The sequence below is a fragment of the Prionailurus bengalensis genome, chromosome C1 (assembly GCF_016509475.1).
Source record: "Prionailurus bengalensis isolate Pbe53 chromosome C1, Fcat_Pben_1.1_paternal_pri, whole genome shotgun sequence".
NCBI classification, from domain to species: Eukaryota; Metazoa; Chordata; class Mammalia; order Carnivora; family Felidae; genus Prionailurus; species Prionailurus bengalensis.
Window position 1 is genome coordinate 177,863,179 of NC_057345.1, and position 12,489 is coordinate 177,875,667.

A 12,489-nucleotide genomic window follows, 5' to 3' on the forward strand; every position below is an offset into this window, starting at 1 on the left:
AACCCTATCTGGAAAAGTATCCTTGATTCTGGATGTAGAAAATTTCAAGGAATCCTCAAAAAAAATTACTATAACTTCTAAACAAATTGAGCAAGATGGCTCAAATAAATTTGACAAAAGAAGCACAAGACTTGTATACAAAAAACCAAAACATTGCTAAAAGAAATTAAAGATCTATATCAGTAGAAAAATATTTCATATTTATGGATTGGAAGACTCAATATTATCAAGATGGACTTCTGCCTAAATTAATCTATACATTCAATGCAATCCCTATCAAAATCCTAGCAAACTTTATTTTGTAGAAATGGACAAGCTGATCCTAAAATTTCTATAGAAATATAAAGAACATAGAATAGCAAAAGAATTTTAAGGGGAGCCTGAATGGGTCAGTCAGTTAAGCATCCAACTTCAGCTCAAGTAAGTCATGATCTTGTTTTTTGTTAGTTCGGGCCCTGCATTGGGCTCTGCACTGACAATGTAGAGTTGCTTGGGATTCTCTCCCTCTCTCTCTCTCTCAAAATAAATAAACTTTTAAAAAAAGAGTTTTGGGGGCGCCTGGGTGGCTCAGTCGGTTAAGCGTCCGACTTCAGCCAGGTCACGATCTCGCGGTCTGTGAGTTTGAGCCCCACGTCAGGTTCTGGGCTGATGGCTCGGAGCCTGGAGCCTGTTTCCGATTCTGTGTCTCCCTCTCTCTCTGCCCCTCCCCCGTTCATGCTCTGTCTCTCTCTGTCCCAAAAATAAAATAAAACGTTGAAAAAAAATTAAAAAAATAAAATAAAATAAAATAAGAGTTTTGAAAAGGACAATTTTACTTTTTCTTTTTTTTAATTTTTATTTAAATTCTAGTTAGTTAACATATAGTAATATTAGTTTCAGGAGTAGAATTTAGAGATTCATCACTTACATATAACATCCAGTGCTCATCACAACAAGTGCATGCCTTAATATCCATCACCTATTTAGCCCATCCCCCATCCACCTCCCTCTGTCAACCCTCCGTTTGTTCTCTATCATTGAGTCTCTTACAGTTTGCCTCCCTCTTTTTTTCCCTTCCCCTATGTTCATCTGTTTTGTTTCTTAAATTCCACATATGAGTGAAATCACATGGTATTTGTCTTTCTCTGACTGACTTCTGTTTTTTAAATTATTTTCTTTATATCTTTCTTTCTGTATATCTTTTTAGGAATGTTTCACTTCCATAAATTTGTCTAACTCATTGGTATAAAGTTGTTTATGATATTTATTTATTTATTATCTTTAATTTCTACAGAGTCAGAATTGATATGCTCTCCTTTATTCCTAATTATGACAACTTGTGTCTTTCTATTTTCTTGGTCAGCTGTAAGCACTGCTTTAGTTTCTTCCAATAGATTTTGGTACCTTGTGTTTTCTAATTTACCTTGTGATAGCTATTTTGACATCTGGGTTATTTTGAAATGCATTTAACTTTCAAATATTTCAGGATTTCAAAGATTTGTTTCTGTTAATTTTAAATTGAATCTCTTTGTGGTTAGAAAATATAACTTTGTGTGAAAAGATATATTTTTATAGTTTTTTATATTAGCACACAAATTTACCATTATAGTGCTCTTCACGTCTTCCTATGGATTTCAGTCACTTTCTTAGAGCCTGGGGGACTTTCTTTAGTACTTTTTTTGCAGGGCAAGTGTACTAGCAGTGATTTCTCTCAGTATTTATCTGGGAATGATTTGATTTGATCTGATTTGATTTGGTTTGGTTTTTCCCTGCATCTGACTGCTTAATTTTCTTTCTTGACACTCTAGGGACTAGGTATCTGAGGAAGGATAGGGTACACAAGACAGATTTGAAGTCAGTGTACTGTCCATTTGGGGACTGTGGCCTCTCACAGTCTTCCTTCCATTACTGAAATATTTTTGGTGTATTACTATTTTAGGGTCAGGCATTGATTTTGACAAAAGTCTTTGTTCTTAGACATCTGAGGTAATGTGGACTCTTAAGAGAGCCTACAAAACTAGACCAGTTGTAAGTGTTTGAGGTTGCCTACAGCAGGAATTGTCCTTAACATAAACAATAGAAGAACATTTATAGTTATATACTTATTTGCTCACAGAATCAAAGTAAGAGTTCAGTAGCTAGACTTCTAGAAGTACAGGAATTCACTTTTAGACTCACTAGAAATGAGATATCTTGGGCCATCTCTTTTAATATCCTCAGGATTTCAATGGTCAGACTACTGGATAATTCAGTTACAACCACCTTTGGTCTTTGTACCTCAAACCTAATGATTATGTTTCCCAAAGAAGATTGGCTAACTTGGGTAACATGACCACCTTTGTGGTAAGAATCCTGTGATTGTCAGTCCCACTAACCATATGAAGTAAATAATTTCCATAAGTAAAAACTTTGCTATTATCAAAAGAGAGAGAAGAGACACTGGACAACCAAGCAAACTATACTCTAGATTTACTGTGTCATCTCTTCTTCATACCACATGTGACTTGACTAAAAGTTGGTCATTATTTTTGCCTGCCCAGGATTTATTTCCTTTTATGTTAATAGTACTCTATTACTCCTTAGATATCCTTTCCTATATCCATTTCGTGTGACTGGAGGTCTAGTCATGCATATGTGACCCTAGTGAGGACAATTCAAACTGAGAAGTTTCAATTCCATGATTTTTTCTTGGAACTGTTATGAGAAAGGTACTCTTTTTCTTCTGGAGATTTACCTTAATTTATGATGGATAGTTCCATCAGGTATAGAATTACTGGTTGAGTATTTTTTCATTTCAGCACTTGGAATATGTCATTCTCTTGCCTTCTGATCTCCATTGGTTTTTAATGAAAAGTCAACTATTAATTGTATTGGTGCTACTTTGTGTATGAGTTGTTTTCTTGTTGATGTCAAGATTTCTCTTAAATCCTTCAACTTTTAAACTATGGTAATGTCTACTTAAGGATCTTTTTGTATTTATCTTACTTGGAGTTTGTTGAGCTTCCTGGATCTATAGAATTTTTCTTCAAATTCAGGATTTTTTTAGCCATTATTTCTTCTAATATTATTCTGCTCTTTTGTGCTCTTATTTTTGGAAGAGACTCCCATTACATGTGTGGTGGTACAGTTGATGTTGTCCCACAGGTCTTTGAGGGTCTATTCATTTTTCTTCAATCCTTATTCTTTTTGTTCACCAGACTGCATAATTTACAATTGCTCTATCATCACTTCTCTCATTGTTTTTTCTGCCATCTCAAATATGCTGGTGAAACCCTATAGTGAATTATTAATCTTCAACTCCAGATTTGCTATTTATTTCTTTCATCTTTTAATAATTTCTGCATCCTTATTGAAAATCTCTATCTGTTGATTCTTTGTTGTCATACTTTAATTCTTTATACATGGTTTTCTTTAGTTCTTTGAACATATTTGTAGTAGCTGCTTTACAAATCTTTGCTAAATCACATCTGGAGCATCTGAAGACACTCAGAGATAATTTCTATTGACTGCTTTTTTTCTAAGGAGGACCTCACTTTCCTGTTTCTTTGCATACCCCACAGTTTTTTTGTTGGAAACTGAACATATTAGGTAATGTACTGTAGCATTCTTTTAAAAAAAATTTTTTAACGTTTATTTATTTTTGAGACAGAGAGAGACAAAGCATGAACGGGGAGGGTCAGAGAGAGGGAGACACAGAATCTGAAACAGGCTCCAGGCTCTGAGCTGTCAGCACAGAGCCCAACGCGGGGCTCAAACTCACGGACCGCAAGATCATGACCTGAGCTGAAGTCGGCTGCTTAACCGACTGAGCCACCCAGGAGCCCCTGTACTGTAGCATTCTGAATGCTTAATCTCCCCCTTCCTCCAACCTCTTAATCCCATAAAGTCGTGCTGGGTTTCTGTTTGTTCATTTGTTTAGTTACTTGCCTGGGCTTATTCTATGAAATCTCCCTTGTGGAGTGTTACCACTGATGTCTCTATTCATTTTTAAAAATTTTGTTTTTATTTGCAAACTTGGCTTTCTAGGCTCTGCCTTTCATCTGCATAGTTTAGTAGTCTATCATTGATTGACAAATATTGTGTTCAAATACCTTGAGCCAATAAAGCTCTAGGATCTACAGATAGATCTATATGTAGGCAGGGGAACACATTCAGGACATTTTCATACCTGGCTCAGGTTTTACTTTCAATGGAGCCTTTTTGAGTTTCCTGTATACCACATGAGTAAATTCTCAGGAGTGTGTGATTAACTTGGGACGACTCCTTACCCACTGCATACATATACAGCCTCAGTCAGTAATATACTTGCCCAGCCAAGGCTGAAACCTTGGGGAAGTAGAGTCAAGCTATTGTCTGTCCCCCACTGGGCAGCCATTGGGAAGTCCCTTCCATTGGCAATGCCATTCTAAATCAAGTGATCCCCTTTTGAAGGTAGCAGAGAAGCTGCCAAACCTCCCAGCTTGCCCCACCTGACAAAACCTCTACACAGACAAGACAGATGTGGTAGGTACAGCCTCAGGCCCGGACACCACACATTCCTACTGTTTTTACCTGACATTCAGCCATACAGCAAGCATTAAAATGCTTCTTAGACTGTTTATGTCTGTAATTTCCAGAGTGATGAGATGGTTATTTTTGTGCATTTGCCCAATTTATAGTTACTCTTTGGGAGAGTGTTGGCTGAACACATCACTATGCTGTAGCCAGAAACTTTGTCCTCTGCTTTTATCTAGACCTTCTCTTTTCTTCATCTCTATTTTTCTTATCTTGTTGAAAATTTATTTCACTCTCTGTAGTTTCTCTTCAGTGTGGGAAACCATTGTAGAAAGCGGTCCTAGTGGCTCAGTTTTACGAATTCATAGGGGCTAGTCAGCTCCAACCCTTATCATGGACCCTTTGTACTTACCCGCTACTGGACTGCACATCTGCTGTTCTCAAGGTAACTCACTGCTTTCCATTGAATACCTGCTATTGACTTTGGTTATCAGGGCCATCAGATGGTTTATTTTTCCCTCTGTCTTTACTTTCACAGATGCTAAATTCTTAAATGTCTTAAGGTCTGTCCTTGCCTGTTTGATTTTTGGGTTTTCTGGGAATACTTTGTCACCCAGCCTTCTCGTAAATGCCTATAGAATTTTGATTTTTTTTTTAATTTAGTTGCTTTTTCTGTTTTTATGTGAGGATTCAGAAATATGCAAACTATGCCATCAGTGCTCCAGTGCTATGAATGTCCTGGAATACTGGATCTTTATGTTGTTCATTAAATTGTCTAGTTTTTTTTCCCCTAAAAGGTATTTAATGTTTCTTGTTGGTTTTATTCCTAGGTAAGTTACAGTGTGTATTGCAATTAAAAGCAGAAAACTATTTTTCTCATTACATTTTTTGATAGGAACACTATCGACTTCTGCAGGTTGGTCTGGCATCTGGATTCCTTACTAACCTCTTTTTAGTTTAAAATTTTAAAAGTTCATTTTGGATATTCTAGGAAGACTGCTATCTATTTATGTAGATAATTACATTTTTTTCTTCCACCTTTTCTTAACATTTATTTATTTTTGAGACAGAGAGAGACAGAGCATGAACGGGGGAGGGTCAGAGAGAGAGGGAGACACAGAATCGGAAACAGGCTCCAGGCTCTGAGCAGTCAGCACATAGCCCGATGCGGGGCTCGAACTCACATACCGCGAGATTGTGACCTGAGCCGAAGTCGGACGCTTAACCGACTGAGCCACCCAGGCGCCCCTCTTCCACCTTTTCTAATTTAAACTTCATAAATATCCTTCCATGTCTGTACTTATAGAGCTAATTCTTTTTTTGTTGCTATTTGCATATTATTTACTTACATCATTCTGCCATAATCTATGTAAACAGTTTTCTTTTGACATTTAGATTATTTCCAACTTTTTCCTGTTATAAACAATATATCTTTGGGGATTTATATGAATATTTCCATAGACTAAATTCCTAAAAATAGAAATATGGGACAAGTTATATATACACATAAAATTGTCCTCCAAGTTATTTTTAGTAATTATAATAAATTTTAATTGACTTTCTTTCATTACCCTCATCTATTCTGTCACCAAATTTTTTTTTTAATGTTTATTTATTTTAGAGAGAGAGAGCACAAGCAGGGGAGGGATAGAGAGAGAAGAAAACACAGAATCTGAAGCAGGCTCCAGGCTCTGAGCTGTCAGCACAGAGGCTGATGCAGGACTTGAACTCGTGAACTGCAAAATCATGACCTGAGCCAAAGTTAGATGCTTAACAGACTGAACCACCCAGGCACCCCTATTCTGTCATTCAATTTTAACTGTCAGTTTATAATTTCAAGAATCTTGTCACTTCTCACAGTTAATCACTGATTTTACCTGATCCAAGATGTCATCAGTTGGCGGTGGGAAGGGGGCATGGATTATTGTAATGACATAACCAATCTCTCTGTTTCCATCCTTGTTGAAGAATCTATTCTCTTAGAATCACATTCAACTTAGCCAATGTGAGTATATGAAAATGTAAGCCACATAATATAAGTGTTCTGATCAAAATCCTCCCCTAGTTTTAATTTATACAGAATAAAAGTCAAAATTTTTACAATGCCTCATAAGGCCTTTTATGATCTCTTTTTTATCACTTACCTTAGCACTTAATACAATTTTCCAGCAGATCTATTTCAAAAGTATGCCTTCCTTCCCCTTAGGTACTAATATTCTCCTTATTTTGTGTCAAGAAATATTTTCTTTTAAATCATATTGTTTCTTATTTTATGTTTTTTCATCCTTTTATTTTGAAAACAACAAACACGTGTTTTTCACACCTCTGCCCTAGATATCATCTAATTTCCATTTATATCATATGATTATATGATTATGTCATGTGATTATAATCATTTTACCATGAACTTAGGGCACTTCTGCCTTACCAGGACCCCTTGCAAAGGAAGGAATCAGCTAAGAAACAGTAGCAGAAGCAGCAGATACACATGGAGAAGGGGAAGCAGTAAGGGGAGGAGAAGCAGGAGGACATTCTAGTATAAACTTTTGAGTGTGTCTACCTTTCTGGGAGGGAGAAGTACCAAGATTTTATTGGATATTTCAGTGAACTCAAGGGACAGTGCTCTAGGATCAATTGCTTAAGGTATCAGGTCTACCACTCTGGGAGTAATCTCACCACCTTCTCCTCAGCCTCCTGCATTTCTGCCACAGGACTTCTATGTATCCCAGATGCTGTTACCTACAGAGTCCTGTCACAACCTTTATATTTTGCCATTGTAGGGCAGACAAAAGATTTCCCAGTGGCATGTTCCCTATTAGTCTCATGGTTTTCCCATTTCTGTTTCCCTAAATTAGGAGAGAAGACCATGGGGTTTAGAGTCTGCCTTTTTTTATTCTCAAAAGGCAATACTGTTTTCCTGTGGAAGTGAATGGCAGGCTACCTTGCAGTGTCCTCCTTTAGTTTAGAACTCCCTTTAAATATTTTCAATATTGGAGCATTTGGCATTCTTTCCTTAGCTGTAAACACTAACTCAACTTTTCCTCATTTTTATATTTTCCTTGGTCAATTTAGTTGGGATTGGGAAGAAGGGAGACACATACTGTTTCTTATCTGAATTTTTGTCTTTTAGCCTTCTTTCTTGATAGTATCTGATGTACTATACTGGTGCTCAATACGTATGAGTTTCCGTTATCATCCAGTGGAGGTGCAAATGAGCCCTAAAGGTACCTAAAGATGGCCATTTAAACATTCCAATATGTCTAGTGAGAAAAACATAGCCCTAAATGTATAATATTTTATGTTCTTATCACTTATTCACAAGATGAATGAGTGATTAGTCTGTGACAAGATTGTGTCAGAGGACTAGAGAATATTCAAGAATTGCAGTTACAAAGTTGGTATTCCTTGACACCATTTTTTAAATTTAATTTTTAATTTTTTAAATTTACATCCAAATTAGCATATAGTGCAACAATGATTTCAGGAGTTATTCCTTAGTGCCCCTTACCCATTTAGCCCATCCCCCTCCCACAACCCCTCCAGTAACCCTCAGTTTGTTCTCCATATTTATGAGTCTCTTCTGTTTTGTCCCCCTCCCTTCCCTTATGTTCATCTGTTTTGTCTCTTAAAGTCCTCATATGAGTGAAGTCATATGATTTTTGTCTTTTTCTGACTGACTAGTCATAATACCCTCTAGTTCCATCCACTTAGTTGCAAATGGCAAGATTTCATTCTTTTTGATTGCCAAGTAATACTCTATTGTATGTATATACCACATCTTCCTTATCCATTCATCTGCCGATGGACGTTTGGGCTCTTTCCATACTTTGGCTATTGTTGATAGTGCTGCTATAAACATGGGGGTGCATGTGTCCCTTCAAAACAGCACACCTGTATCCCATGGCTAAATGCCCAATAGTGCAATTGCTGGGTCGTAGGGTAGTTCTATTTTTAGTTTTTTGAGGAACCTCCATACTTTTTTCCAGAGTGGCTGCACCAGCTTGCATTCCCACCAACAATGCAAAAGAAATCCTCTTTGTTCGCATCCTCACCAACATCTGTTATTGCCTGAGTTGTTAATGTTAGCCATTCTGACAGGTGTAAGGTGGTATCTCATTGTGGTTTTGATTTGTATTTCCCTGATGATGAGTGATGTTGAGCAGTTTTTCATGTGTCAGTTGGCCATCCGGATGTCTTCTTTGGAGAAGTGTCTATTCATGTCTTTTGCCCATTTCTTCACTGGATTATTTGTTTTTTGGGTGTTGAGTTTGATAAGTTCTTTATAGATTTTGGATACTAACCCTTTATCTGATATGTCATTTGCAAATATCTTCTCCCATTCTGTCATTTGCCTTTTAGTTTTGCTGATTGTTTCCTTTGCTGTACAGAAGCTTTTTATTTTGACGAGGTCCCAGTAGTTCATTTTTGCTTTTGTTGCCCTTGCCTCCAGAGACATGTTGAGTAAGAAGTTGGTGTGGCCAAGATCAAAGAGGTTTTTGCCTGCTTTCTCCTCGAGCATTTTGTTGGTTTCCTGTCTTACATTGAGGTCTTTCATCCATTTTGAGTTCATTTTTGTGTATGGTGTAAGAAAGTGGTCCAGGTTCATTCTTCTGCATGTCGCTGTCCAGTTTTCCCAGTACCACTTGCTGAAGAGACTGTCTTTATTCCATTGGATATTATTTTCTGCTTTGTCAAAGATTAGTTGGCCATACATTTGTGGGTCCATTTCTGGGTTCTCTATTCTGTTCCATTGATCTGAGTGTCTGTTCTTGTGCCAGTACCCTACTGTCTTGATGATTACAGCTTTGTAGTATAGCCTGAAGTCTGGGATTGTGATGCCTCCTGCTTTGGTTTTCTTTTTCAAGATTGCTTTGGCTATTCGGGGTCTTTTGTGGTTCCATACAAATTTTAGGATTATTTGTTCTAGCTCTGTGAAGAATGCTGGTGTTATTTTGATAGGCATTGCATTGAATATGTAGATTGCTTTGGGTAGTATCAACATTGTAAACATTTATGCACCAAATGTGGAAGAACCCAAATATATAAATCAATTAATCACAAACATAAAGAAACTCATCGATAATAATACCTTAATAGTAGGAGACTTTAATACCCCACTCACAGCAACGGACAGATCATCTAATCAAAAAATCAACAAGGAAACAATGGCTTGAATGACACACTGGACCAGACGGACTTAACAGATATATTCAGAACATCTCATCCCAAAGCAGAAGAATATACATTCTTCTCCAGTGCACATGGAACGTTCTCCAGAGTAGACCATATGCTGGGACACAAATCAGCCCTAAGTAAGTACAAAAAGATCGAGATCATACCGTGCATATTTTCAAACCACAACGCTATGAAACTCGAAATCAACCACAAGAAAAAATTTGGAAAGGTAATAAATACTTAGAGACTGAAGAACATCCTACTAAAGAATGAATGGGGGGGGCGCCTGGGTGGCACAGTCGGTTAAGCGTCCAACTTCAGCCAGGTCACGATCTCGCGGTCCGTGAGTTCGAGCCCCGCGTCAGGCTCTGGGCTGATGGCTCAGAGCCTGGAGCCTGTTTCCGATTCTGTGTCTCCCTCTCTCTCTGCCCCTCCCCCGTTCATGCTCTGTCTCTCTCTGTCCCAAAAATAAATAAAAACGTTGAGAAAAAAAATTAAAAAAAAAAAAAAAGAATGAATGGGCTAACCAAGCAGTTAAAGAAGAAATTAAAAAGTATATTGAAGTCAATGAAAATGATAACACCACAACCCCAAACCTCTGGTATGCAGCAAAGGCGGTCATAAGAGGAAAGTATATAGCAATCCAGGCCTTCCTAAAGAAAGAAGAAAGATCTCAGATACACAACCTAACCTTATGCCTTAAGGATCCAGAAAAAGAACAACAAATAAAACCCCAAACCATCAGAAGACAGGAAATAATAAAGATTAGAGCAGAAATTAATGCTATCAAAACCAAAAAAACAGTAGAACAGATCAATGAAACCAGAAGCTGGTTCTTTGAAAGAATTAACAAAGTTGATAAACCACTAGCCAGTTTGATCAATAAGAAAAAGGAAAGGACCCTAATACATAAAATCAAGAATGAAAGAGGAGAGATCACAACCAACACAACGGAAATAAAAACAATAATAAGAGAATACTATGAGCAATTATATGCCAATAAAATGGGTAATCTGGAAGAAATGGACAAATTCCTAGAGACATATACACTACCAAAACTGAAACAGGAAGAAATAGAAAATTTGAACAGACCCATAACCAGTAAGAAAATCGAATTAGTAATCAAAAATATGCCAAAAAACAAGAACCCAGGGCCAGATGGCTTTCCAGGGGAATTCTACCAAACATTTAAGGAAGAGTTAACACATATTCTTTTGAAACTGTTCCAAAAAATAGAAATGGAAAGAAAACTTCCAAACTCTTTCTATGAAGCCAGCATTACCTTGATTCCAAAACCAGACAGAGACCCCACTAAAAAGGAGAACTATAGACCAGTTTCCCTGATGAACATGGATGCACAAATCCTCAACAAGATATTAGCCAACTGGATCCAACAATACATTAAAAAAATTATTCACCACGACCAAGTGGGATTTATACCTGGGATGCAGGGCTGGTTCAGTATCCGCAAAACAATTAATGTGATTCATCACATCAATAAAAGAAAGGACAAGAACCGTATGATCCTCTCAATAGATGCAGAGAAAGCATTTGACAAAATACAGCATCCTTTCTTGATAAGGACCCTCAGAAAGTAGGGATAGAAAGAACATACCTCAAGATCATAGAAGACATATGTGAATGACCTAACGCTAATATCATCCTCAATGGGGAAAAACTGACAGCTTTCCCCGTAAGGTCAGGAACAAAGACAAGGATGTCCACTCTCGCCACTGTTATTCAACATAGTATTGGAAGTCTTAGCCTCTGCAATCAGACAACACAAAAGGCATCCAAATCGGCCAGGAGGAGGTCAGACTTTTACTCTTCGCAGATGACATGATACTCCATATGGAAAGCCCAAAAGATTCCACCAAAAAAACTGCTAGAATTGATTCATGAATTCAGCAATGTTGCAGGATATAAAATCAATGCACAGAAAAAGGTTGCATTCCTATACACCAACAATGAAGCCACAGAAAGAGAAATCAAGGAATCGATCCCATTTACAGTTGCACCATAAAATACCATAGGTACCATAAAATACCTAGGAATAAATCTAACCAAAGAGGTGAGAAATCTATACACTGAAAACTATAGGAAGCTTATGAAAGAAATTGGAGATGACACAAAGAAATGGAAAAAGATTCCATGCTCCTGGATAGGAAGTAATTTTAAAGCTATGAGGAAAGGAGAAGAGTCAAGGATATCTCTAAGGTTTGGGTTCTGAACAACAAGAAAAAAGCAGAGAGAAAGAGAATCCCAAGCAGGCTCCATGCTCAATGCAGAGCCTGACTCAGGGTGCAATCCCACGACCCTGGGATCATGACCTGAGCTGAAATCAAGAGTTGGATGTTCAACTGACAGAGCCACCCAGGCACCCCTGTTCTAGCAATTTTTAAGAGCTCTTGCTATATCACAGAAGTCAGCCCATTATCTGTTATTTGCAATAGAAATATTTTTGTAAGTTTTTTAATTTTAATTCTGGTACTGTTAACACACAGTGTTATATTAGTTTCCCATGTACAATATAGTGATTCAGCAATTTTATACATTACACAGTGTTCATCATGGTATGTGTGCTCCTTAATCCCCATCACCTATTTCATCCATCCACCCTCCTACCCACCTCTGGTAACCATTAGTTTGTTCTCAATAATTAAGAATCTGTTTCTTGGTTTGTCTGCCTCTCTCTTTTTTATCTTTGCTGGTTTTTTTTTCTTAAATTCCATATGAGTGAAATCATATGGTATTTGTCTTTATTTGACTGACTTGTTTTGGGTAGAATTATACTCTTTAGTTCCATCCATGCTGTTGCAAATGGCAAGATATCATCCTTCT